Source organism: Photinus pyralis, unplaced genomic scaffold (assembly GCF_008802855.1).
Source record: "Photinus pyralis isolate 1611_PpyrPB1 unplaced genomic scaffold, Ppyr1.3 Ppyr1.4_LG3b, whole genome shotgun sequence".
Classification (NCBI taxonomy): Eukaryota; Metazoa; Arthropoda; class Insecta; order Coleoptera; family Lampyridae; genus Photinus; species Photinus pyralis.
In genome coordinates, this window is record NW_022170510.1 from 6,181,603 (window position 1) to 6,207,061 (window position 25,459).

Consider the following 25,459-nt stretch of genomic DNA (forward strand, 5'->3'; position numbering starts at 1 on the left):
AATTTTCTTCAAGGGCACCGATTGAAAACCAGTTTTATGTGTTGTTTACATGTAAACAAGCACAAGGACAAATATAGGAGAATAAATGCGACGGAAAAGCGTCGTCGCTACCAACCATAGAATTTTAAGCCGTCGATAAAACATCAACCACTTTTATACCGACTTCTTTTAATTACTACTAAACTAAATAGATAACGAACCCCCGAACTACCCTAACCTTTCTGTATAAGTTGAATCAAACATAAGATTGTGTTATTTTTAGCATTTGTCGACTTCTTTTGGTTGTAAATTTATTACAATCCCTCTCAAAGCGGCTATTCATATGTGAAATCCTTATTAGGGTCAAATCGTCTTTAAAAATAAATAACTGGAGAGGCAATCGAGTGCATGCACATTTACATTAGGAAATATGTCACCGGCCATATGTATAAAAATTTGAAGGGAGTTCTCATTCTGTGATGCTACAGTCATTTTTGATATAATCGACCCAATAGTTGCACAGCAAAATTGCCTCTAGGCTAGCAAAATGTTTGTTCGTTGATAGTATTGGAAATGTCTCTAGTAAGGGTATATCGGCGTTTCTTTTCCTTTATCACGCAATCAAACCCCTTTTTTTAATTTTGGATAATGCCAATTCATGACAAAATTGCTTGCACGAAACTCTTGTTGCGCTCTGCGACATAAATAATACACGAAGTAATTGGGTTCGCTCTTCGGCCAGTGAGTATCGTCTTCAATAAGTAATAAAAGGACGGCGGTCATTTTCTGTCAGCATTTAGCTAATACCAGACCGAGACATCCAATATGAAATAACGTAAATAGAAATTGGGGCCCAAGGGTCTTTATTTATTAATGAGATAAACAAAGCTGTAAAGTTGCCTTCTTTTAACCTTACACGTCATTACGACTATAGTTCACATAATTTCTCTCAATTTATTATGACAGATCTAAGTTCATGGACCTAATTTCTCCATTTTACTATTAATGGTTAAGCATTCGCTGTAACGGATTTGATATAAATTAAGTATTAAAAATCATACCTATATCTTTTATAATTCCAAGAGCAAGTAGGTATTTTTTCCAGTTTAGGGTTTTTAGAGTGTTCTTTTTATTATTTTTTAGTTCCGATATTTCAGCGGACTCTTCCTGCCAATCTCCTTGATCTTTCTATTCATGGAAAGAAATAATTGCTCCTTTTTATCCCTATTATCACCGACCTATTCTGTTATTATATGACAATTAAACACTCTAATGGCCAGTTGCACCGACAAAATTAAGTATCGCTTAAAGTTAAGCGTAACTTAAATTCCATGGCAACGATTGTCTTAATAATTGTTGCCATAGATCTTAGGTTCGACTTAACTTTAAGCAAGGCTTAATTTTGTTGGTGCAACTGGGTATTAAACTAATGAGATTTAAAAGAGTTGTTTTATTAGATTTAATTTTCGCTTAAAGGCTTTTCTTTAGTTATCGGACGATTCAGAAGCTTAATTTTACTTTCTCAAAGGATTTGATGATGATACATGAACTGTAGGAAGTGTTTGTGACTTCAGCATTTGCACTGTGACATTCAGCCCCAGTTGCACCAACAAAATTAAGCCTTGCTTAAAGTCTATGGCAACGATTATTAAGACAATCGCTGCTATGGCATGTAAGTTATGCCTAACTTTAAGGGATACTTAATTTTGACGGTGCAATTAGCCCTCAATCTGCTATTTGTTTATTCGGTATACAATCTCATGCATTTGACTCAAGGAATCTCGTATAAGTATTCCTTGATTATTAATTGTAAGGCGAAGTTTAGCATTTCGTAGATACAAAAGAGAAGCTATTTTCCAGTAACATATCTAGTCAGCTAATCAAAATCTTCTCCGTTTGTGTTATCGTCATATGTCATATGTGTACTGTGCTCGTCCAGATTCATCCCTGGTCTTTGACATTAGAAGGGCCATTTTGGTGTCAAATTTTGCGCGCTTAATTACGGAAGCGATTGCCATATGTCCTGGAACTTTAGCACAGACAGGAGCCGCGAAATTAATTAAAAACCGAATTAATATGCACAGTATTCAGAGCGAAGACAGCGTGAAGCTAGAATTTCCCTGCTCCACTTCTACTAAATTGGGTTTTCTTTATAAGGTAAATATAAGATAAACGCTCAATTTTGGAAGTAAGTCATTTATTGTTCTAATTTTATTTGCGAAACCGCACCATTTCGAATTTAAATCAACCGAAATCCTTTTGTTTTTACCGTAAGTCAATCTGTAGCGTTTTTATTTTATTACCGTATTAATTTTGACCTATAACTTGTGCCACCATTCCGCTTAGCTTTATTTTATAAGCTTAACGTACCGTTCCTTTTACTTAGGTTTGCACCGTTTTGCCGCTTCACTAGCCAACCGTTATTATTTAAGGAAAATGACCGCCAGGGCCGTAGGTCATATTTTGTTTTAGGTAATCTGGAAGTGACCGTCGCCATTTTGTTGCTGAGCTCGTGCCAATCCATGGTGCAACCGTTTCTCCACTTGAGATTACCGGAAGGCTTTCAACACCGTCCGTCCGTCCCCAATGAGATACCCACTTTGAGTTTTCAACTATTATTTTGTTCCTTAATTAACTGCACTAATTATTGGGTCTCATGGATTTAGCAACTGATTGTGCGTGTGCTCAGGCGAAAGTCGCAAATTAATAAGTAATTCATACATTTAAACTGAAGATTGGAATATAAAACGGTAGTTAATAGTAGCAGTAAAGAAACAGATTAATTATACAATAGAATAGAAAAAAAAAAGGTGTTGTTTCTAAAGTATAGGGCGTTTCAAAAAATTTTCTTTGCAGAAAATGGAACCGAACGGGAATAATAATGAAGAAATGGAAGGGGTGCGGATTTCTTTAACGAATATTATAATGACGTAGCAGATACAAGTACTTTTGGGTAAGATTCCTAAATCAGAGAACTTATACAAAAATCTCACAATATTTCAAATCACTTCCAGATTGAAAAGGAGAAGGGAAAGATGGGATTGTAGTGCGGGCCTTTTGGGCTTCACGAAAGGAATGAAAGAGCAGATCGACAGCTGGAATTTTGCACGCAGCACCATCATCATCCTCGGAGGCGGTACACCTGGATACACCAGGTGATAGCCGAAGGTACCAAATCGACTATATTAAAGTCAAGCAAAGAATTAGAGACCCAATAAAAAACTACAGAACTTATACAGATCCAGATGTGGACAATGACCATAATTTAGTGCTAGATATATTTTACCTCACATTCAAAAGACTGACAGGGAAAGATAAGCAACAAATGGTGGTTAGAGAGGTTAACATCTGAGGAAGTAAGAGTGGCATAAGGCGAAAAGTCAAACATACATGCGATCACAGGAATAAAGGATATAGAAGAAAGATGGGTGAATTTGAAAACTAGTATGGTACACAGCGCAGAAACAAATAAGTCGACAGAAAGCACATACTAGAAGAGAGTGGATAACTGAGGAAATTATTGAGAAAATGAAGAAGAAAAGGAAATTGTAACAAGACCATACAGAGGAATGAAGGAGGAAGTACAGAACAATAAGGAACGAAACAAACAGGGAAGCAAATCAGAGAAAGAAACAGTATTTGGAAGATCGTTGTAAGGAAGTGGATGTCTTAATGAAGGAGGAAAAATTCGAGAAGGCATACAAAACAATTAAGCAGTTTTTATGGAAAAAGTAATGCAATGGCTTATATGATGATGATGGTTTGATTTCATATGAAGATAAAGCCAAGAAATAGATGCAGTATATAGAAATTGTTTATGGAGAAAGAGAGTTTAGTGGAGAAGAGCTGGAAAGAGAATGAAAAGTGGACGCGGTGGAAACGGGCGATTGCATTTTTTGACACGAATTTGATCAAACTCTTAAACAATGAACATTATTTTGTTAAAAATTGCGATGTTCATAATTATGACACCCGCAACAAATTAAATGCATTTGTCTTTTTGCCGTTTAAGTAAGACGCAAAACAGTTTTGATTATATCAATATAAAAATGTATAATTATATTCCTCACAATATTAAGACTTTACCTTTTAATTTATTCAAATCAAGAACTAAAGCATTTCTTATTGATAAAGCGTTTTACTCGTATGAGGAATTTTTCAGTACAGAGTTCTTTTCGTGACAATTAAGTATAGTTGTTATAATTTTTGTTTGTTCTTACATTTGTAATATTTTTATTTTGCTTTTGTATTGACTAATGTATGTAGACTGTTCTACGAAACATTAAATAAGGTTTATTAATATTATTATTAAACAGATGAACAATAAAAGGCTCCAGACGTAGACGGATTGCCAGCGGAACTGATCAAAGCAACAGGGGATAAAGGACAATGGTCCATCCGTTTCATCTGGTTTGTACAAGTATATGAGACGGGAGAACTACCGTCGGCTATTAAAAAATTTGTTGTGGCTGACCTGCGCCCAAAAGCGTTTCAGCCCTTTCTTTTATGTGAATATGTGTACCAAATTTGTTTCCAATCGGTTCAGCCGGAAATGAGAGTTTGAATAGAAAAAATGGAAAGAGGTATAGAAGATATTTTGATTGATAAATAAAAACCGAAACTATTTACCTCAAACAATACTGACTTGGCCCTTAGGAAACTTTTGATAAAAACCTTTATGGAGCGTTTTGTTGTATGGAAGTGGACTTGGACACTTGGAAAGACCGACCAAAAAAGAGTTAAAGGCGCTAGAAATGTGGAGTTACCAAAAAATTTTAAAGATTCCTTGGGTGAATACAGTGAGAAGTGAACAGGTGTTGAGGGGGGTTGGAGAAGATAGGCCTTGTCTGTGGAATAGGTACTCTGAAAAAGAGAAGGGAGCCCTGGATTCGACAGATTCTAAGACACGGACGCTCGCTAAAGACATTACTTGAAGGTGCCGTAGAAGGCACAAATACTGCTAATGGTAGATATATGGGCTGTACTTCCTACTTTGCCCTGAAAAGGCTAGCTGAACATCGGGAAGGATGGAGAACTGCCACAGCCCACAGGCCAATCATAAGGATTGTTGACTGAAGAGAGAGGGACGCTTATACGATATACGAAATAAGGCACACATTCTGAATATCGATTTTCTTTTAAATTTACTAAAATAATCGCTACTTAGCACTTGAGGACGACATAAAAAATACAAAAGCTTCCACTGAAGTGAAATTAAAAAAGTTAAAATCAACCCGAAACCACGAGATTGCGCTAGTGCGAAATTTTAACGGAGATCTCAGGATGCCTAAGCGATTTTTTTCAAAAGCAGCTTCACGCGAGCAGTCAATCGTGGCACACTGTTTATGTGCAGAACCAAAGGCAATGATTTCGATAAAAATTGTATCGGAAAAATGTAATTTTATTTATGTTATGGTTGAATTCCGTAGTTCTAATTTATTAAGCGTAGACCTGAAACCATAAAACAATTTTTTGGACAGTAAAAGTTAATTTAAAAATAGTGGCTAAGAAGAAATAATAAACATGTGCGGTATAGGGGTTTATTCAAAACGAGATTACCAGCGTTTCGGAGGTTTCACGGAGGTTTGTGGGAATTCGAGCCCTTCCTACAAAGTTACACCAGAAAATTGTTAAAATTTCACGTCTCAGCTCGTTAGTAGCTAAATTGTGCCTCCCTATCCAGAATTAAGTTTTAAATTTTTGTACTTTAAATTCAATTTCGTAGTCACTCAAGTGAGAGACTAAACTAACAACAACAAACTTGCTTTGATTGGCAAAATGTGTAGGTAGGTGTTTTATTTTATAATCGTCAAGGCTTAGTCAGGTTCTACCATAAAGCACCCCCCTAGACGTTCCAGCCCCAGCACAAGCCCTACACGATTTTCTCTTAAATTTACCATTTACAGCAACATCGACCGTTGCATAAAAGCTTAGTGACACACACAGTATACCTACAACCAGTAATAACCCCGAACGAGTTGTGGATGTGTTTCCAATATCTCAAAATATATAAAATCCTTGATGCTTTAACGGAGGAATACAAACAGAAACCGAGCGTGACGTGATTTGCTTGTTCGTTAAACATTTTATTCCAAAGCACATATAAAAGAATACCCAACAAGCCTTGGCGTTTACTTATTGTGACAATGCGTCAATAATCGAAACCAAAGTCAAGTTGAATCCTAGAAATGAAAGCGAAGAACATGATGGGGAGAACTACAGATCCATCATTCGCCTTTATTTTGTAGGTAGCTATCCAGAAATGCCATCAAATATGTAAATCACGCCCTTTTCATAATTTTACAATATAAATTTGGATGCGGGCGGAAGTAAATTGATATTTCCGACAAAGAGACTTGAATAATGAAATTTGTGTATCGTCAGCACCGAGTATATTGAGGACATTTAGGCAGAATAGGGTCAAAGGATTTGAATTAGGATGCCGCAGAAGTGAATTAATTACATTGAACTACAATAACAAATGCAATCGTGCAGGTAGAAATAATAACCCAAAATTTGTTTTCGCGCTGTCTAGAAAATTAGTCTGAATATTTTGATAATGGAGTGTTTGTACTACGCAAAGTGCGCATAGCTTCGAAAGAGAACGGCGATCGTATAATATACACATTGCTGGAATTTGCATGAATTGGGTAGAAGTGGAGTTATTAGGACGAGCATCCCAAAAATTCATTGAGAGCTTTCGAAATTTATTTGCCTAGAAAAAGCGAAAATCACTTTTCAAAAGTATTAAAAGTGGCAATTTGGTGGTACATATCGAAGACGCAATTTTGCCACGCAACAAATAAATTTCAGCGTTCGCATTCGCCCAATGCCCTGTTAATCCGTTGTCTCTTTCTGAAAATTAATTGACTAACCAATTAAATGTCACAAGCGTCTTAATAGACCAGCGGCAGCATTATATATTGCGTTTGATCGTAAGTTAGGTTATCGTTACGTAGTCGTGGACATATTTTCGACCAAAATCTAGAAATTGCGCAACTATAATAAAAAGCTATACCTATTTAATAATCATTTTCCTGCATTATGAGATGACAACAAAAATGTCCAATAGTAAATAGTAGATTTTAATGTTTCATGAAGCGATAGCGTAGCTTTCATGCTTAGCGCCTCTCATTTATATACTCACACAGTGTTGCGACCCTCCCGCCTCCGCCAACCATTTAATAATCAATAGGCAACGAGCGCAATTAAAATAAGACCAACTTAAGCTTTTGTCGTGCTGGGCATGTTCGTGATGATTTACCCTCGTTCGCGATTATAGATATTGTTGTGTAAACTACGTAGGGGTTTCGGTCAGAATATTATTGGAAATGGTAGCCGGAACATCCTGTACATAGCATAGCGTAATATAAGTTATTTCATATGATCTGAGGATTTTATTTCAAATGGACATGGAAACTTGGTTGAATGGTCATTTTAATGTTAGTTTTTTATTGTAAATTTAGTCGTTCATAATTGTTTAAATCGTTTAATTATAGTTTCGGTATTTAGTTTGTAAAGGGAACATTACCGGACACAAATTAATTGGATTTTGCGATAAACAATGCCACGTGCGGGATAACCAAGCAGGTGGTTATCATTTCTGGTGGTGTATATGGAATTTCGAGAATCGTCGGGAATAACGATGTTGATTTTATAAAAGGAGGTGACCTTTGCTGCTTTGGGTTTATTTGAAAGTGAGCGTAAAGTCTATGACGCTATTTTGAACCAGTAGTCTAGCCAGTTATGTAATATTTTAAAAAGAATTGTTTTAATGACCTAATGTGGAAACAAGTCATGGAATTTTGAGTTTAAAAAGCTTGTGCTTATCAGGAATGAAGAAGTAATTCGTGTAATACAAGAAAAACCTCATCATCCGGGCAGTCATAAATTTAAGGTTTTTTGTGTTCGAGACAGTTTTTGTGTTTTAAATATGAGTTTTGAGAAGACATTCGTGTGTGAAAGTGAGCGTTTTCCCGTACATCGCATATTTTTATCCTGATTATTATTAACAGAAGTGTGAGTACTTGAATCCCAATTTGAAATCCAGGTACAATTTTATTTTTCTGTGTAAGATTTTTCTAATTCTGTTTATTTCCAATACTATTCAAAGTTTGAGTAGTAATTTAATTGAAATTTACGAATTCCAGCCATCGTTTTAAATCATGTTGGGATTTTTGTTATTGTGTCGGAACCGTTGCACACATTTTTTAGCAATCTTAATATGCAAACAAACACATTGCAAATAGGTCGCCTAAAAAAATTAAGTCAAGACTACCCTTAATTAAAATGAATGTAATTAATATTTCTGTTTGCTTCTATCACATGGAGAGAGCGTACCTATACCACGAGCGGCTATTGCGCATGCACTCTCTCCATGTGAAGCAGACAGCAGTATTAATTATATTAATTTTAATTAAGGATAATCTTGACTTAATGTTTTTAGACAACCCATTTACAATGTGTTTGTTTATATATTAAGATTGCTAAAAAAATGCATTCCATTCGGTAAACAGATGAGCGAAGGTTGACCGTATGTGAGAATGTGTGAATAATTGTTTAACCAAATAAATTATGGAAAAGTCACTCAAAGAAACACAATAAAAATTTAGGAAAAACTAATACTACTTATTAAGTCTAAAAAAGAGCATAATTTAGCTATACACAATGATTGAAAAAGGAAAACATGGAATAATTAAAAATAATAGTGTTGTTCAAAAAGCTATCAAAATATCGAAACCAAACTTTTATGCCTATTCGTAACTACTTTCACCAACGTACTTTCGAGCAACCGCATACTTTAGTAAGCCAAGCTGTTTGTTGCGTCTTCCCCGTAAACTTGTTCGTGCATTATATGTGATTGTTTAATTAAACGCTTTGTACAATTTTGGTGTAAAGTGAACAAACGTCAAAGATCTTCACGTCAGGATTTTTTTTGTAAATCATGTTTAAGAGCTCTTCTGTACAATTTCCCGTTGTTTAATTACATTTTCTGCGCACTACCCCACGCTATTGTACCATACACAATATGAGATTCTGCGTAAAGTTAATTTGTTTTAAGGTATGCGGTGGCAATATGTCTCGAAGTTGTTTAAAAATGTAATAAAACCCCGGAGTTTCTTAATTAAACATTACGTGAATAGACTACACTTCAAAGTATAATCTATTGTCATGCTCAGATATTTAGTAGGTACTCTCAATTTCGTTACATTTTATTTTCTAGGCAGTCCATCAAACTTAAAGTTATAATCACTTCCAGCTAAACCGGAAGTTGAAAAAGAAGAAATTACAATAAATTATTATTCAATGCATTAGTAGGGTTTTATGATACAGGTCATTTCGTATGGAATACAGACTGATTCAAATTTGAGGGCCACGGTGGAGATATCGGGAACTGTAAGAGATAGGTAAGTAGTTTAAATTTGGCAAAGTTGCGTATTTTAATGGTTAATAAAATGCAGTTTTGAAACTGAAAAAATTCCGACTACTTTCGGAGATATCCGGAAGAAAACGTAATTTTGCAAGATGGTTTTTATTTTTTGGTGAAGTTATTTAAAAAGATATTTCAAAATAAATGGCACATTATTATGGCCACTGTTTTCCCTCTACAAGATGCTAGTTTTAAATTTTAAATCCGACCTTTCGTCTTCCGTTAACCATCATCAACTTTGTTTTTTCTTATAGAAGTAATTTTTACTTTTTGTTTCATTTGATAGAGAATTTGTTTCTGATATAAAAAATGTAAACATCAGTTTTTTAAATATTGTTAAAATATCTTCTTTTTGCCTAGAAAACTTTTTCTTGGGTAGTGTACGTACGCAGTTTCTTGCGTTTTTACGAATAAATAGCACCATGGCTGACTAAAAGATAGTGATGTTTACATTTTTGAAATCAGAAAAGAATTCTCCATCAAATGACACAAAAAGTAAAAATTACTTCCATAAGAAAAAACAAAGTTGATGATGGTTAATCGGAGATGAAACGTCAAACTTAAAATTTAAAAGTAGCATTTTGTAAAGGGATAAAAGTGGCCAAAATAATGTGTCATTTATTTTGAAATATCTTTTTAAATAACTTCAGTAAAAAATAAAAACGATTTTCCAAAATTTGGTTTTTTTCGGATATCTCCGAAAGTCGTCGGAATTTTTTCAGTTTCAAAACTGCATTTTATTAAGCATCAAAATACGCAACTTTGCGAAATTTAAACTACCTACCTGTCTCTTACAGTTCCCGAGATCCCTATAGTGTGCCTCGAATTTGAATCAGTCTGTATATCTCGGTAAATATCGAATGTATACAATATTTTTCTATGTGACAGTTGTTTAACATTTTATTTCCCATAATAAGGCGGCATTCAGATGTTTTTATTTCAGAAAACAAGTGAGTAACTTAAATCAATTGAGTTGTTATAAATGGCAATGCACCTTTTCATTAGGATCATTTGATAGAGCTTTGTTTTCTCTTTTGGATGAAGTTACTTCTTTCAAAAAAACTTGTAATGACATTAATATAGATATCCTACATCAAAATAAAACAAATGAATGTGTACGTTTGTTACCATTTTATTGCTAATTTCATTTGGTCTGCAAGGTTTAATAAGAAACGTTCACGTTCCTTTGTTTTATTTTGATGTAGGATCTAAAGATTAATGTTCTGGATGTGTGTTGGTGTGTTTTTTGAAAGAATTTCTTGTATTAGGGTAGTAACATGTTACATCAGCGAAACGAGAAAAAAATCTCTATCAAATGAGCCTAATGAAAAGACGCACTGCCATTTAAAAAAATTCAATTGTTTTTCGTTATTCATTTGTTTTCTGAAATAAAAACAACTCAGTGCTGCCGTATTATGGGAAATAAAATGTTAAACTACTTTCATATGGACAAAATTTGTATACATTCGATATTTACCGAGATATATTTTATATTACATACATAATGGGCACCCTGTATAACAAAATCGTCGGAAAACCGATTATTAAAAAATTCCGTCATAAATAACGGAAATAGTCGACTGTTCCTGGACTTTTTACTTACCCTATATACAAGCAACTATACGGCATAAAGTGACGAACGATGAATCAAGAAATTCGCCCTACTTCAAAAGTACCTACTATTAAAATTTACAGCCCTATAAAATTTTATAATATCCTCCGATCGTTTAAACTAAGCTTCTTTGCTACAAATAAATTTTGTAGTTTTCGCTTGTGACGTCAGGCTTTTCTTAATCGTCGAGGAAAGGTTAAATATTATTTGTCGAAAAGAGATTTGTCTATTGGGAATTCATAATATTATTGGCGAAGGCTTTTCGTTTCAATTCAATTGAGGAAATTGCATTTCAAACGTCAGCGACCACCAATTGGGAATCTAATAAAGCAAGAAATTGCGCTAGGGAACTGTTTCGAATGCAAGGCGGGTGCTGCAATTACAAGAAGGACGCGTAATCCATATTGTGTGAAATTTATTAATAGTTTATAGTTTGCTGGTGCCGGTGGCATGGCTGGTTCAGTCTAGGTAGATTTATTAATGTACGTCTAATTTTCTTGATACTGCATAATATATTTATCGGGTTTATTCAATTTTGGAACGACGTGACTTCTGTCGCTCTTTACATGTTTACAAGGAAGTGTTTACCGGCAAAAAGAGAAAGCATTTTTAGCTTCGTAGCTCGAGCTAGGTGGCTGTTGCGATCACCGTTTTTGGACATGTTCAAATTTCATCAAATGTTGACGTTTTAGGTCATTTTAAGCAAATTTTAAAGAAAAAATTTTTCTTTTTGTTTTGTTTCTGTACGTACTGTAAGCACGGAAACTTATACAGAAATTTAAGAATGCATAAGTTAAATATATGTAGAGCGAATGTACGAGTATGTTTTTGGTATTGCAAAGAAATTAGTTACTTCATGTAGGAATCAAAAAAGGCATTAGAAGTATAAAGTAACAGTGTGGTTAAAAATGCAATTTGATTTCGGATTTCATATGTAACCGAAAGGTAGATGCATACAGCGATATAAATGAGTGAAAACAGTAGGAAGAGAGCACTAGCTAGAGCCGTAACTGCGTCCGAACGAAGACTCCAGCAGTATTATCAATAAAAGCGAGGCCACCCTCGTTAACCATCCAGCTCGTCTAACCAAAAGCAGAGAATTCTGGAGTTTTTACTTGCCCGGAAACGTTTAACTAAAGCTCCCAAAAAAAAACACCCTATATACAGTGAGCCGCTAAAATATGGAACAAATTCATTTAAAAATCAGGTGTTTGGTTAAAAAAAATTCTCGCACACGTCTATTATCATTTTTTTAAATGACAATCCACTTACAAAATTTACTTGTTTTACCTCTAAAGGTATGTACCTAAAACACAATTGAGTTTTTTTTACTTTTGCTCCGAAAGAGGTAAAGGTAGGTATACGATAAGGATTTTTTTACCCAACGCCTGATTTTTAATTTGATATATTCCATATTTTAGCCGCTCACTGTATATTACTGTAAAGGCGGTTTAACTACCTACTTGCAAGTTACATTAAATTGGTGGTTTTTGTGGACACCGAGTGCTTGTAAAATTATAGCGTCTGGAAATTCTCAACATATTAACGTAGGTATCGTAGTTCGCTTTATTTTTATTGTACGGGGTGTTCTTTAGCACCTGTCGGTCAGTCATTATACAGTGAGTTTATTTAAGTTGTAAATAAAATTCAATCTTTCCTACCGATGCAAAGTATGTTTTTGTTAATGAACGTGGTGTTTAACCATTTGCATTATAGAATTGTTTCGCCTCAAACCTCCACTTATTAAAATTACTTAAAGAAAATAAGAACCGTTTCACAATTTAATAAAGATAAAAAGAAAAAGAAAAAGAAGCTACGATATTTGATCGTGAAGCTGTTTTGACCTTCAGTTTATTAGCAAAAAAATTTTGTGCTGGTTCCCTCTACGGCCCTATTTTTTTGACATTGCTAATTCTTATACCCTAGATACGGAATTGTCAATGGAGTGTGCAACACAAAAATCTGTAAGTTTTAAGAGGTTAGGGTTGACAGAATGCATAGTGATTGTTGAATATTTTACATAGAAGCAATAATAATGTGATTAGGCATACTTGTTGAAGATAATTGCTGATAAAATAAAGAGATCACCTTACACAAACGCAAACTTTGGGATTTTTAGGTAAAGTACCCCTACAATAAAGCTACACTTTCATTTCGTCCACATTAAAAACATATTCTCGCCCATACCTTACTTACACTTTGGTTAATCAATATGTGTATATACTTCCAATTAAGTTAGGGGCTCCGTTTTCTCCGTACAACTAAGAATGTTAGTACTTAACCAATATTGATACAAGGTTAAGGTGATTTACTCAGAAACCTTGTTGCCTAAGAATAACATCAATCTAAGTATGGACGACAACACGCACGCACATATCGTATGTATTTCTCCGCAATAAATTTTTTATTAGATCTGTGGGGATGCAAAATCTGTCATAAAAGTGCTTTATCTAAACGAAAATTTGTGTGGATGGCGCTAGCAAAATCTTAAGATTTAAAGGTCAGTCCGTCTTAAAGTAGATAAGACTCGATCATATTACAAAAGGGCAAACACATAAACTTAAATTTTATGTAGTCCGGCGATGGGGATTATTCGCGGGTTTCGTGTACAAGTGTAAACATGTCCCGAGAAAACGGTACGAAACGAAACACTTAAAGAGATACTATCCATCATCACAATGAAATGGACTGGAACATAACAAATCTGAAAAGAAATAAAACGTGAAAATGAAAACATCGTAGACGACAAGGCGCCATCGTGATGTTTACGATTGACGTGTCAAAAAACTAAAATGCGCGCAAATCCTTTTCGAGATTCTTATTGGGAATAGTAAAGTTGTAAATCTGAACAAAATTACCGTAGCTGATACTGTTTGTAGGGGGACACGTAGGTTTAATTATGAAAGGAATATATGACAAACGAAAATATAGATGCATTTATTGCAGTCTCTTAAACGAAGAAATGCGTCTATCAGGAGGTGTGCGTTGACTTCGTAGGGGTAGGGGGCTGAGAAGTAATAATGTTGAAACATTATTCTTGACTAACACGCGCTTAATTCCAATGACAATAGCCCGTTATTTTGTATTCAAGAGGGATTCGTGTTGCGTATTGATTGAAAAAGCAAATAAATAAGTAGATAAGAAAGATTTCAAGATCAGGGCAGAATTTAAATCAGACCCTAAGTAGATTTTTAAACATACCCTGAGAGTTCTGAACGTTCTGTAAATTTCATTAGTTTTAATGGTAGTGGTACCATCTAGATCTACCCAGATCCTAAATAGGTTTTGATACAAAGTTCTAAAGGGTTTCTATGAAAACCCTGAAAGGATTCTAAAACAATTCTTAGAAGTAAGTACGATTCTAAGAATATTCAAAGAGGATCCTAATAAAAATTCGAAGTGTCGCGAATGTCCTGTGCATCTAAATATTGTAGCGAATATTCTAGAAATCCCGATATACAACGAGCCGTACTAAAAACAGATCAAACATTCTAGAGAAATTCTAAGAAAATATTAAAAGAATGTTTAAAAGATTCTACCAATTAGATTCTAAGAATATTAATGTGTAATTCTCAAGGATCAAAAAATTCTAATTCTAGAATTATTTTCACGGAGAGTTTTAAAAATATAGTATGAAGATTACGCTTACTAACTTGAATTCATGCCCATAAGTTTTAAAATGTGCTGAAATACCCGACACTATTAGGCTTGTCTTCTTTCCCTGTGAGACGAATCAACAATGTCCTTTAAAATAAAGGTCTCTATTGTCTTTTCCTCACGCACAAGATATAAAAGACACACAGAATAGACAAAATAAACAAAAAATTGGAAACGACAATCTTGAGGCGCAGTTCAAAATATTTTTGTTCTTCCACAGAATCTCAGGAAAAGTAGACATAGTAACAGAAAAAAAACCTAAATTAAAATAAAACAATTTTTCTTATTAAACATCATCATGCACACCTACACAAATCGCTTTTGAATTTTGAAGTTTTTGATTGAACATATTTTGAGGTATAAAGATAATTATTAATATTATTTCCAATCATACACTGATCCAAAATATGGACGTTTGAAGCTTTACAGAATCAAAAATTATGCAGTCAAGACAATGGACCAAACAAATTGAAGCCTCGAATTGTTTCGTTTTAGAGAAACGTACCTGTGGCCAATAATCCTTGGAAACTGTAAGATCTACAAGATGAATCGACGGTTTAGCTAGTATTGTGAAATGAAAAAAAAACTACCACACGTTAGCTCGCCCCTGAAACGGATTGCGAAAAAATTCGAATCTGGATGAAATTTGCTATCGTGAATGATGTAAACAGAGAGCATTTTTGGGTAAGTTATCCCATTAAAATATGCGGAGGAATAAATTCTAAAGTTTCAATGCAGTCAAGGATTCATTTATATTCCACCAAAGAAATATTCGTAATGTCACGTCACGTTCATGTTTTATTTTGTCAATTAGAGTTCAGCGAGATTTATCACAGTCGGTGACCAATTCACGGGAAACGGTGTCCTTTTACGTGATAAAAAGGTAAAAAGGATAATAAGGTTTCATATGTGAGGCTGCCAATTGGTTTTTTTTTTTTTTTTTTTTACTAACGCTACAAGGCATTTTGCATACAAATTAAAATTATAGTGATACACAATAAAATACACAATATAAATCAATAAAACGAAGGACAAGATCGACGTGTAGGAGAGATAGCGAAAAACTTGTTTATTGGATCAACAGTGAATTCCCAGTACGTTTGAAGGCGGCTAGTGGCAGTCCGAAGAAATCGATTTTCAGATGTAAGCTGTTGATCAGGTCAACCATGCGGTTTAAAGGGCTGTTTTGGAAGTATAGGGTTCGGCATTGTCGTGCATGTAGAAGTCGAGCCGAACGAACAAATCGTTGCGGTACGTTTAAATTAATAGTGGATAAAATATCCGGACAGTTTAGGTGACCATTTAGTAGTTTAAAACCAAAACATGCGGTAAGTAAATTTCTCCTCTGTTTAAGAGTCAGTATTCCCAAGTAAAGTCGGACATTTTCAGTGCGATCCAATATGATTCCATGAAGAAGGAATTTGTACTTTATAAGGCGAAGAAAATTGTTCTGTATCTTTTCCAACCGATTGACGTGAGTTAAGTAGTATGGTGACCAGATCGTGCAGCAATAGTCCAGATGCGACCTAACCAGGGAGAAGTATAAAGTCCTCAGTGCGGTTATGTTGAAGAAATCCTTGCATTGGCGACGAATGAGCCCAACCATTTTGCTAGCCTTCGAAATAACATGATCGTAGTGATGCTGGAAATTCAATTTTGTGTCAAGTACTACCCCCAGGTCCTTGATGATGCCCACATGTTGAAGTTCTTGACCACAAAGATGGTAGAGCGGAACAGAAGGCGATTTTTCTTCGAAAAACAAATTGAACAACATTTGGTTAAGTTCAGTTGCAAATCATTATCTAATACCCATATTTCAAGTTGTACCAAATCTTGTTCAAGGATCATTTTACGAAGTAAATTTCTGTTACCATGGCATGGCATTTTTATAGACCACCTTCGATTGGGAGAGCCAATGCAAATTGACGCAGTGAAACGTCATTTTTAAGCTTTGAAAAAAAAGAACACAGAAAGTTGATTTGCAGAGGCTACTCCGTAAATTAATAAACTTAAATATCGAAAATTGCAGTCATTTGAATAAAATCTTCGTAATCAAGAAATCCAAGCAAAGGATTTTGGTTATTTTGTTTCAGTCATTGGGAATTTAATTTGCATATATTTTCAGTCTTACCATTCCTTTGGTTGGGTTGAAATTTTATTTAGCATTGAGAAGGAGTTGTTTATTTTCACCTCAGTAATCCGTTATATCAAAAAATAAAAATCTATAGATAAGAATCAAATTTAGCAGGGATGGCTGATCACGAAATAGGCGTTGCATTATTTATATATTTCTTTTTTTAGCCAAATCAATATTTTGTATACAGGGACGTGTAAAAAAATGAACCTCGATCGCTTTTCTGTTTATTAAAATATTATTAAATTCAATCAACTAAAATTATATGCGTATTTATTAAATCCAGAACATTAGACTTTGAATTCCAAGTGTTATAGGGAGATGAGGCCAAACTTCCGCATAAAAAACATTTTTATTTTTGAACTAGCCGTCAGTCAGTAAATAATTGTTACATTGGGATTTCTGGGAGTGCCGTAAAAAATCAATTTATACAAGTTGGGTCTGCAATCCCTGATGCAAATGTAACTAGCTCGTTACAATTTTCATAAACTAAGTTTGGATTCGTTGTTTTTATGCTACTAAAATGGAATGGATATATGATGGGGTGCCAGGATAAGGGTGAATTAGTGATTACATTATTTAAATCACCACATGTACTTAAACAATTGAACTATTCGTTTGTCAAGGTATCCTGGTACTGGGGAATTTTACAGTCCCTGGATTACCACTGCGCCTCGGTTGTTTTAAAATTGTATTACAGCAACAAACATTAAATTTCGAAGCTAAAATTCACAATGCGCGTTATATGAACGGCCAATGGTTAACATACTACATACAAATTTGATGCATGAACTAAGAAAAAATGGGTTATGAGTTGGTGTGGTCTCATTTAAATCCGTGGAATGGTTTTTTTTTAATTAGACCTTAAACTATAGTCTACATATACTTCGCTTGGCCTACCTAATAAACTGTCATCAATGTTACTGATATGGGGTTATACGGTTATCATTTCCAATGTCTCCAATGGTTGCATGAATTGGGAAATTTATGAATTTTGTTATAACGGAATTCCATTGTTTCGGAAAAAAACAGCAAACTAATTTTAACGATTTTTTCCCTTCATTGGCATGGTATACTGAAGGGAGCGCAGCCGCTGATAGAATTAGTACTATGAAATTTTAACGTGGCAAACAGTTTCTTTACAATAAAAAAAGTTATCTTATATTGAAAGCAAATCGCGATACTCGATGTGATTCAAAATGGGAAAACACAATTACTGAAGTTACTTCAGAGATCCGTACTTATATAAACGATATTATTTGGGGAGCATTACAATCAGTATTTTGCCCACACTCGCGTAAACAATTAGACGTTGATATTCATTCTTGTTACTGGAATTAATATACTTACTGATTTATTTACCAGATCCCCTGTAACACTATAAGAAGTAGTACTAAAGCAGTCTACACACAAATAGCATGTAATAATGTATCAAAACTTTTAAGGTGAATTACGACCAGAGTAATTCCATAGGTACCAATAAAACGATACTGCTTTGGTAAAGTGAAGTGCTTGATTACAACCATTTTTTTAAGAAAAGTATCCAAAAATTCCTACCTTTTTTGTAGACTATGTAGACAATGATGCTATATGGATTAGTCACTTTTTTAGTTAAATTCACTAAAGAACTGCAGTTGTTTAAATCAACGCACTTAAATCATTTCAATAATGCCAATATCAACACAAACTGCTTTCAAAATCGTTACGAAACTCGTCACTCTCAAATTCAATTCCCTCCTATTTGGTATTTCTATCCTTGTCAAAAAACCAATCACAACGACGCGTAGCATTTAACTGAACACGTGTTCATTGTTTTGCACTCTTATCTGCATTCAGGTGTCCAGATTATGAATACGAAAGGCCTAAATTTAACGCACTAAATTGATCGTGAAACAAAAACGGCAAAAATAATTCGAATACAATGTTTGAAAGAAGTTTTTTCATTTGCGTAGTGCGTATGATCCACTGAAATTTACTGGGCGTACGGAGGTTAATTACTGATCGCTGCGTATAACAAAATTCGTATTATAGGTAGTCCAGAAAATGAAGGTTTTGGCCTGGCAATTCTTTCAAAATGAATCGATTAACTTGAAGTTTTGACAGTGGGTAGGGAATAGCCTAAGGGTCAAAATCTATATCATGCCAAAGGGCGCTTTCATCCTGGAGGTGGTTGCCACCCCATCTCGAAGGTGGCAATTTATTGTAATTTTAACACAGGAATACTTGATACTTAATACTTTGGCATATGCCTGGCGTAGCCGCCTCTCCCAGAATTTAGTCAGGAATAGACAGAAAAAATTAATTTTAAGCAAAAAGTATTCTATGCATTTTTTTTTAAAGTTAATACTTCTCCAGTTAGTCGTGACTGAAAGTATGAGTTTTTGATAGATTAGTTATTCGCGAAAAACGCGAAAAGTATGCACCAGTATGACCAATACGAATCGAGTTGTAGCTTGTTAAAGGTTAGCACTAGTTCGTCAAACGCTAAATTAGAGCGTTTCACAGTCCAAAGGCAAAACTATGCATTTTTCGAGAAAAACTTGTAGAATATTTTTAAAAGTATTGAACCTTTCCTCTATTTTTTGAAAGTAAACTTTAGCGAAAAAGTTAAGTGAGATACGATGAAAATAAGGTAGATTCGTACTTTTTTCAGCGAAAGAATCGGCCTCGCAATCAGCGCAAGCAACCCCCTAATAATTACCACCCTAATGAAAATTAGTCCTTCCAGTTTTCTCTAATTACCTATTATTAATACATTCTATAACTGTGACCAGTTTGAAAGGCTTTTGAAATAATTGAAGCTAAAAATGAAAAACAAATTTCTGGAATTTTGTGGCAAACGTCCTTCTCTTCAAAATAACTACAAAACAATTGGAGATACGTGAAAAATGCTGCAGCATCCAATTGTAGCTTGTTTAAATCCATACATTTTCCTCACCGGGAATTTTCTGTGCGACAAAAATTAGGTTAGATATAGACGTATAAAACGTGTATTTATATGCCAGCCCTACTTTGTTTTAGCTTTTTGAGCCCATCCCATTTTAAAACTGAGGGTTTTAAAGGGATTTGATGTAAATAGTCATGCAGTTCTTATAAAAACTTACAAAATGGTTTTTTTAATGCACTTTCAATCATAAAGAATAAAGGAATTAAGGAGTGTCTTTTTTTATGAATTTGCTTGATTAACTCGAGTCGCCCTCATTAATCAAACTGCAAATTCGTGAAAAGAAAGTATCACTTTCAAAACTAGTTGTAAGTATTATTCCGAACATTAGTGATGGTTTTTGGCACTTTACTTCTTCTACGCCAACACAGCCTATAGTGTTGCAATTATAGAACACACTCGTCTCACTACTGAACAACACCATTCACTACAAACCCTTTTGGATCAACAATTTTTACTCATGGGAGGTAAGTTAGGTTTGATCTCAGTAGGTAAACATGAAATACTGCTGGTGGAGGGTGCTACTCTCATAAAGCTGAGCTACGATATTATCCCATAAATCCTATTAAACCGAAGATCATCAATGACCATATCTACGAGATGCTTAGGGACCAAACATCGAACAGCGGTTGGGCTTCACATGTCTGAATCCGACGAAAGACAAAACTTACAGATTTTGTGGACTACCGTAATTTAAATTAATTACCTGAGCGAGACGCTTCATTTCTCTTAGGTATATTAAGACCATCTTAGACCAATTGAGAGGTGCCGAGTATCTTAGTTCCCTTGACATTAAGCCAGTTTATTGGCAAACCGAAGTTGCTGAGTAGTCACGCCCTTAAACAGCTTTTACTGTGCCTGGTCGTGATATTTTTCAGTTCCGTTGCATGCCTTTTGGATTGACTAATGCCCTTGCGACGTTTCAGTGCATAATCGACATTGGGAGACCTGAATTGCAACCTTATGTTTTAGTTTTTTTTTAATTTACATATTTTATATACTGTTTTTGATAAATTAATTGTCGATGGGATAACTTTAAATAAAACCAAATGCAATTTTTGTCGTTCCAACCCCGACGAATCTTTTTAGCGCATTTCCACAAAAATAAAAAAAAATGCGCTATTGTGGCCACTTTGTCCGTCCGTCCGTCCGTCCGCTCGTTTTGCGACGCTACTAGTTCTTTATCTTAACAGCTATTGTTCTACTTTTTTCGCTATTTGGTTCGTTATGGTGTCGAGTCTTGTACCAAGGAAGGAATTTTTTCTGTACCGCTTACAAAAAAAGTTATTGTAAAAAAAACAAAAAACCGTTTTTTACATGTTCCATAATTTTACACTTTTGCCGTTTATTAACGATCCTAGAGATCGTTTATAATTTTGCATTGCTATCTGTCGTCTGCCTGTTGGTCTGTCCGTCTGTTCCTTTGTCTGTCTGTCCATCTATCTGTCCGTGTGAACGATAACTTTGTTTAGAAATGTTCGATCGCTTTTACATCTCCGTTAGTTATGAACTGAATTGCATGAAATTCAATATGGGCATAGCTTTAGCCCTATAATACGCAATGCCAAAAGTTGAATCGAATCGATTCAAAATTCACAGTGCCCTTTTCGCATCTCGACCATTTATAAACCGAATTGCAAACTTTTTTACTTAGAAAGTATTTGAATGAAATTTGATACATAGGCACTTGGAATAAAGGAAAATCAACCGCCAATTTCAAAATTTGGTTTTGCGCATGCGCAGTGCCAACTTTTTTATTTATGGATGAATTTAAACGAAATTTGATACATAGGCACTTGGGATAAAGGAAAATCAAACGCCAATTTCAAAATTTGGTTTTGCGCATGCGCAGTGCCAACTTTTTTTATTTATGGAAGAATTTAAACGAAATTTGATACATAGGCACTTGGAATAAAGGAAAATCAAACGCCAATTTCAAAATTTGGTTTTGCGCTTGCGCAGTGCCAACTTTTTTATTTATGGAAGAATTTAAACGAAATTTCATACATAGGCACTTGGAATAAAGGAAAATCAAACGCCAATTTCAAAATTTGGTTTTGCGCATGCGCAGTGCCAACTTTTTATTTATGGAAGAATTTAAACGAAATTTGATACATGAATGCAAGTGGAAATGCGCTTTATGTAAATCGTTTACGATTACTTTTTAACTTGTTTAAAATTAAAGGAACTTTTATCTACAGCGCCGGTTGTAACGATTTAGTCTCAATTGTAGCTTTTGATTAAGGGTCTTGGGGGCTTAATTTAAAGTTTAACTTACGCCATCCCTTGGCTTTCTTAGACACACCATACGCAAGTCAGCAGTGGGGATATTTTCGTTTGCCGAAATGGACTCTCTCCCTTTCAAGACGCCGGCGCAGCGCAGTGAAAGTGTCCTTATTCTAATGATCTATTTGCATAAATTATTTATTAGACTTTTGTCTCAGTGTTCGCGGTATTTAAAGCACTTATCTCCACTTTTGGGAGGATCTGTGATACGCCATTTTCTTTTTAGACATCCAAGATCTGACGGTTGAGCCGATGTAATTTAATAATTGTTATATCCTTATTCGTATTAATTGATTTGTACGCCCTCTCATCAACTTTGAGGTATGTGCGTTTGCGATTGTAAGAAGGCTGTTTTATGTTCTATTTGTAGAGGATCCATCCTGCGGGGACCTCCCACTGAACAATACCAAGCTCGAGAGTGTCAAAACTACCAGGGTGTTTCCGTGCGAAAATATTAATTTAATTGGGCGCATACATGTGTCGATCTTATGGAGATAATGGGCACCTTGAAGCAATTTTCTAGATTGCACCGACCATCTGAACACTTGGGAACCTTGTGCTATTGCTAATGTCAATTTATTACTAATCGATCATTCTCGATTGGCGGTTTGGTTAATTGGGGAATTTTAATTGAACATTTAATTTACTACGAGTTTCGAGTCACGTAATTGACCATTTTGAATAGGTATTTGTGGAAGTATTTTGTATTTGTGGGATACGCTATCCAATTTTGGGGTCAAGTTTATTTTTAGCTTTTGTTGATTGAATAAACCAGTATTTCTTTTGGTACCTAAATTGATTTTACTGTTATTACTACCCTCGTGTCTTCTCAATTTCATACGAGGAGAGTTAAGATAGAAATTGAGTGCTCTCAACCCTATTGGTAAGGAAGGACCGACGATTATAAGCCCAAAACGAACTACCGCTGTAGAGATTCTCACACTTTTGTTTTATTTCCTAATCCTGGGCTAGTACTCTGCCTAGTGTTATAGAGTATAATACACTTTCCACGAGAAAAATCTGATTTGATATAAACTAACTTTTCAGACAAACAGGTAATGCAGAACCACACGGTAATTGGAGTAAACGTTTTTATTAAGTAACAATATGTTATTACAGTGGGCTTGTTGAAACGAAATGGTATTTGGAGAACGTCGAAGAATTCGAAAGAATTGGTAACATCTCGCAATACCCTTGGACGTCTAATATTAATATTAATTAATGCTAACTTTCATAAAACATTTCACGATTTAATATAATCACATGATTATTACGATTCACGGGCGAAAAGGGCCGCTGCTCTAAAAAAATTCCATTAGCACTTTGAAGAGAGCGCAATTGGAATTTAAGCCATCAAGGCATCCGCGAAAAACAAAATAAAAGCGAAAGACCAAAAAAAACTCTCCCTTTTTTATAGAATTCCTAAGGAAATGCTCTAGTGCGCCAAATTGTCTAAAATTAAACACCAGAAAAAAAGCGAATGAAATCTCGTACTGAGCTTCAATATTCATGACGAGATGAAATAGACTGGGAGTTTGATAATATGTTACTTTATCTGTCTTTATTTTATAACTGAACGGTGTGTTACCCAAAGCTGCATTTTCATAAGAACAAGAACATCCGTTTGGATCCATTATTGTGTATAGTTAATGGGAGAATCGCAATTCTCAATGGCTATGTAGATAATAACCGAACCGTTTTCCTTTATCGAAAACATAATGAGTAGCGGCACATACCAATGCAACTATGGTGATAATGGTGGTACAGGTCGCCATTTTAAACCTAGGACATCATATATTATAATCAATCTTTCAACTAGTAACAGCTCCTTTCATGCGGCTAAGTGTAATATAATGTACGTCTTACGCCTTAAAGGGTTGAAAATATTAATTTATATAATACACTTCATTTAAAAGTTTAAGCGTAAGGGTAGTATACTTTATCGTCTATCCTATGATCAAAATGATGTTTAGACGTTCATTATGCTCGTCGTTATGTTACTAATAATTATATGTTAAATGTCCTTTCCTTTCTCCTTTCGGTACATAATCACGCAATAGCGTCATTACCAATTGTATGGGTACTTTGTATCTACATTTCATATCCGACTATATTCGTAGTCTCTCACAATTCCACTAATTTTGCTTTCTATCATGATAAAAACAATTAATGAAGTTTAATGTCTCAGAACGCCATAAAAACGAACCTTGCCCATAAAATACGTCAGCTTTTCTACTTGGTCATGGCTCATGATACCAGAGACTGCGAATGTACAACTACGTTTGAGTAGACACTAAAAGGATATACGCTTTTTGACATTTAAAAGAACAACCCCAGTTAAGAAATCTCCGCAAAAGTGTATTAAATAAAGGGCGGAAATTTTATGACGAAGGCTAAGATTCTCCCAAATACGGATTTAGCAACTTATAATTAAAAGAAAACATTTGAAAAGAAGAATGTGGCATTTACCGCCGAAAATCTCTAAGTAGTATAACATCAATCATTTTAATTACACAGAGATAACATTAAATAAATGAGAAAAAGTGCTTGATAAAAACGAAACTGAATTGATATTTAATATAAGAGTATCTTAGATATTAAGAGGCCGCTCAAATGATCGCTTATTGCAACTTGCAAACTTTCCGGGCGTTTTAAGTTTCCGGCGTTTAAACTTCAAACATTATTTTACTTTTAAACTGTATTAACATTACTTAAACGAAATGAATTTCTCTGCCTATAAATTAGCCGACTAAGAGAAAATATAATGCCCATCAATTATTGAGGGTGTTTCCAATATCTCTCAACCTTTGCGGGTTATTTTAAGCTGTCTGCACAGCGAATTGTTGAAAGGAAAATTGACATTTAGCTATTCCGATGAAATCAAAAACAGGATGAGCGGAATTAAATTTTCAAGCTTGCGTGGGCATCATCGGTCTCGTTAACTGTTTACATGAAAGAAATGTGAAATGAAGCATAAATTATGTATAGCTACTCACACGTTAATTGCACAAAATAAAAAGCACTTTTAACAAGTTTTAAGTTCACAATTTTTATTTACATATTCGAGCGATTTTGAACCCAACAACACACTCGAAAACTTGATTGAAAAATTCTAAGCGAATTTCGCGATCTCTACTTTATGCCGCGATTTGCATATCGAAAGATAAGCCATGTAAGGGGTACCAACCCTTAAACATTGTAGGGACGATCGGGACTGGGTTGTCTACCACCAAAAGTTGTGATTTGCCCGCGTGATGCGCGAACGCAAGCGCTTCAGCCATCGACCACCGGAACAATTTACATTCAATTTTTATTCTTTTATTGTAAAGGGTAAAGGCAAAAAATGCTAATTACGAAAACCTCCTAAATCACCTTTATTTGAGAAAGAAAAACTTCCATTGTATATCCAATGAAAAC

The 25,459-nt window shown here is 34.7% G+C and overlaps 1 protein-coding gene across 1 annotated transcript in view; it reads right to left on the reverse strand.

Annotated features, from left to right (window-relative positions):
• LOC116167179 (dopamine receptor 2) overlaps nucleotides 1-25,240 on the reverse strand; it is a 76,251-nt gene extending 51,011 nt beyond the window's left edge. The window contains exon 1 of the mRNA XM_031482436.1: nucleotides 25,039-25,240. The gene's annotated coding sequence lies outside the window, so the exon portion shown is untranslated. The remainder of the gene's footprint in view (nucleotides 1-25,038) is intronic.
• Between the last annotated feature and the right edge of the window lie 219 nt (nucleotides 25,241-25,459).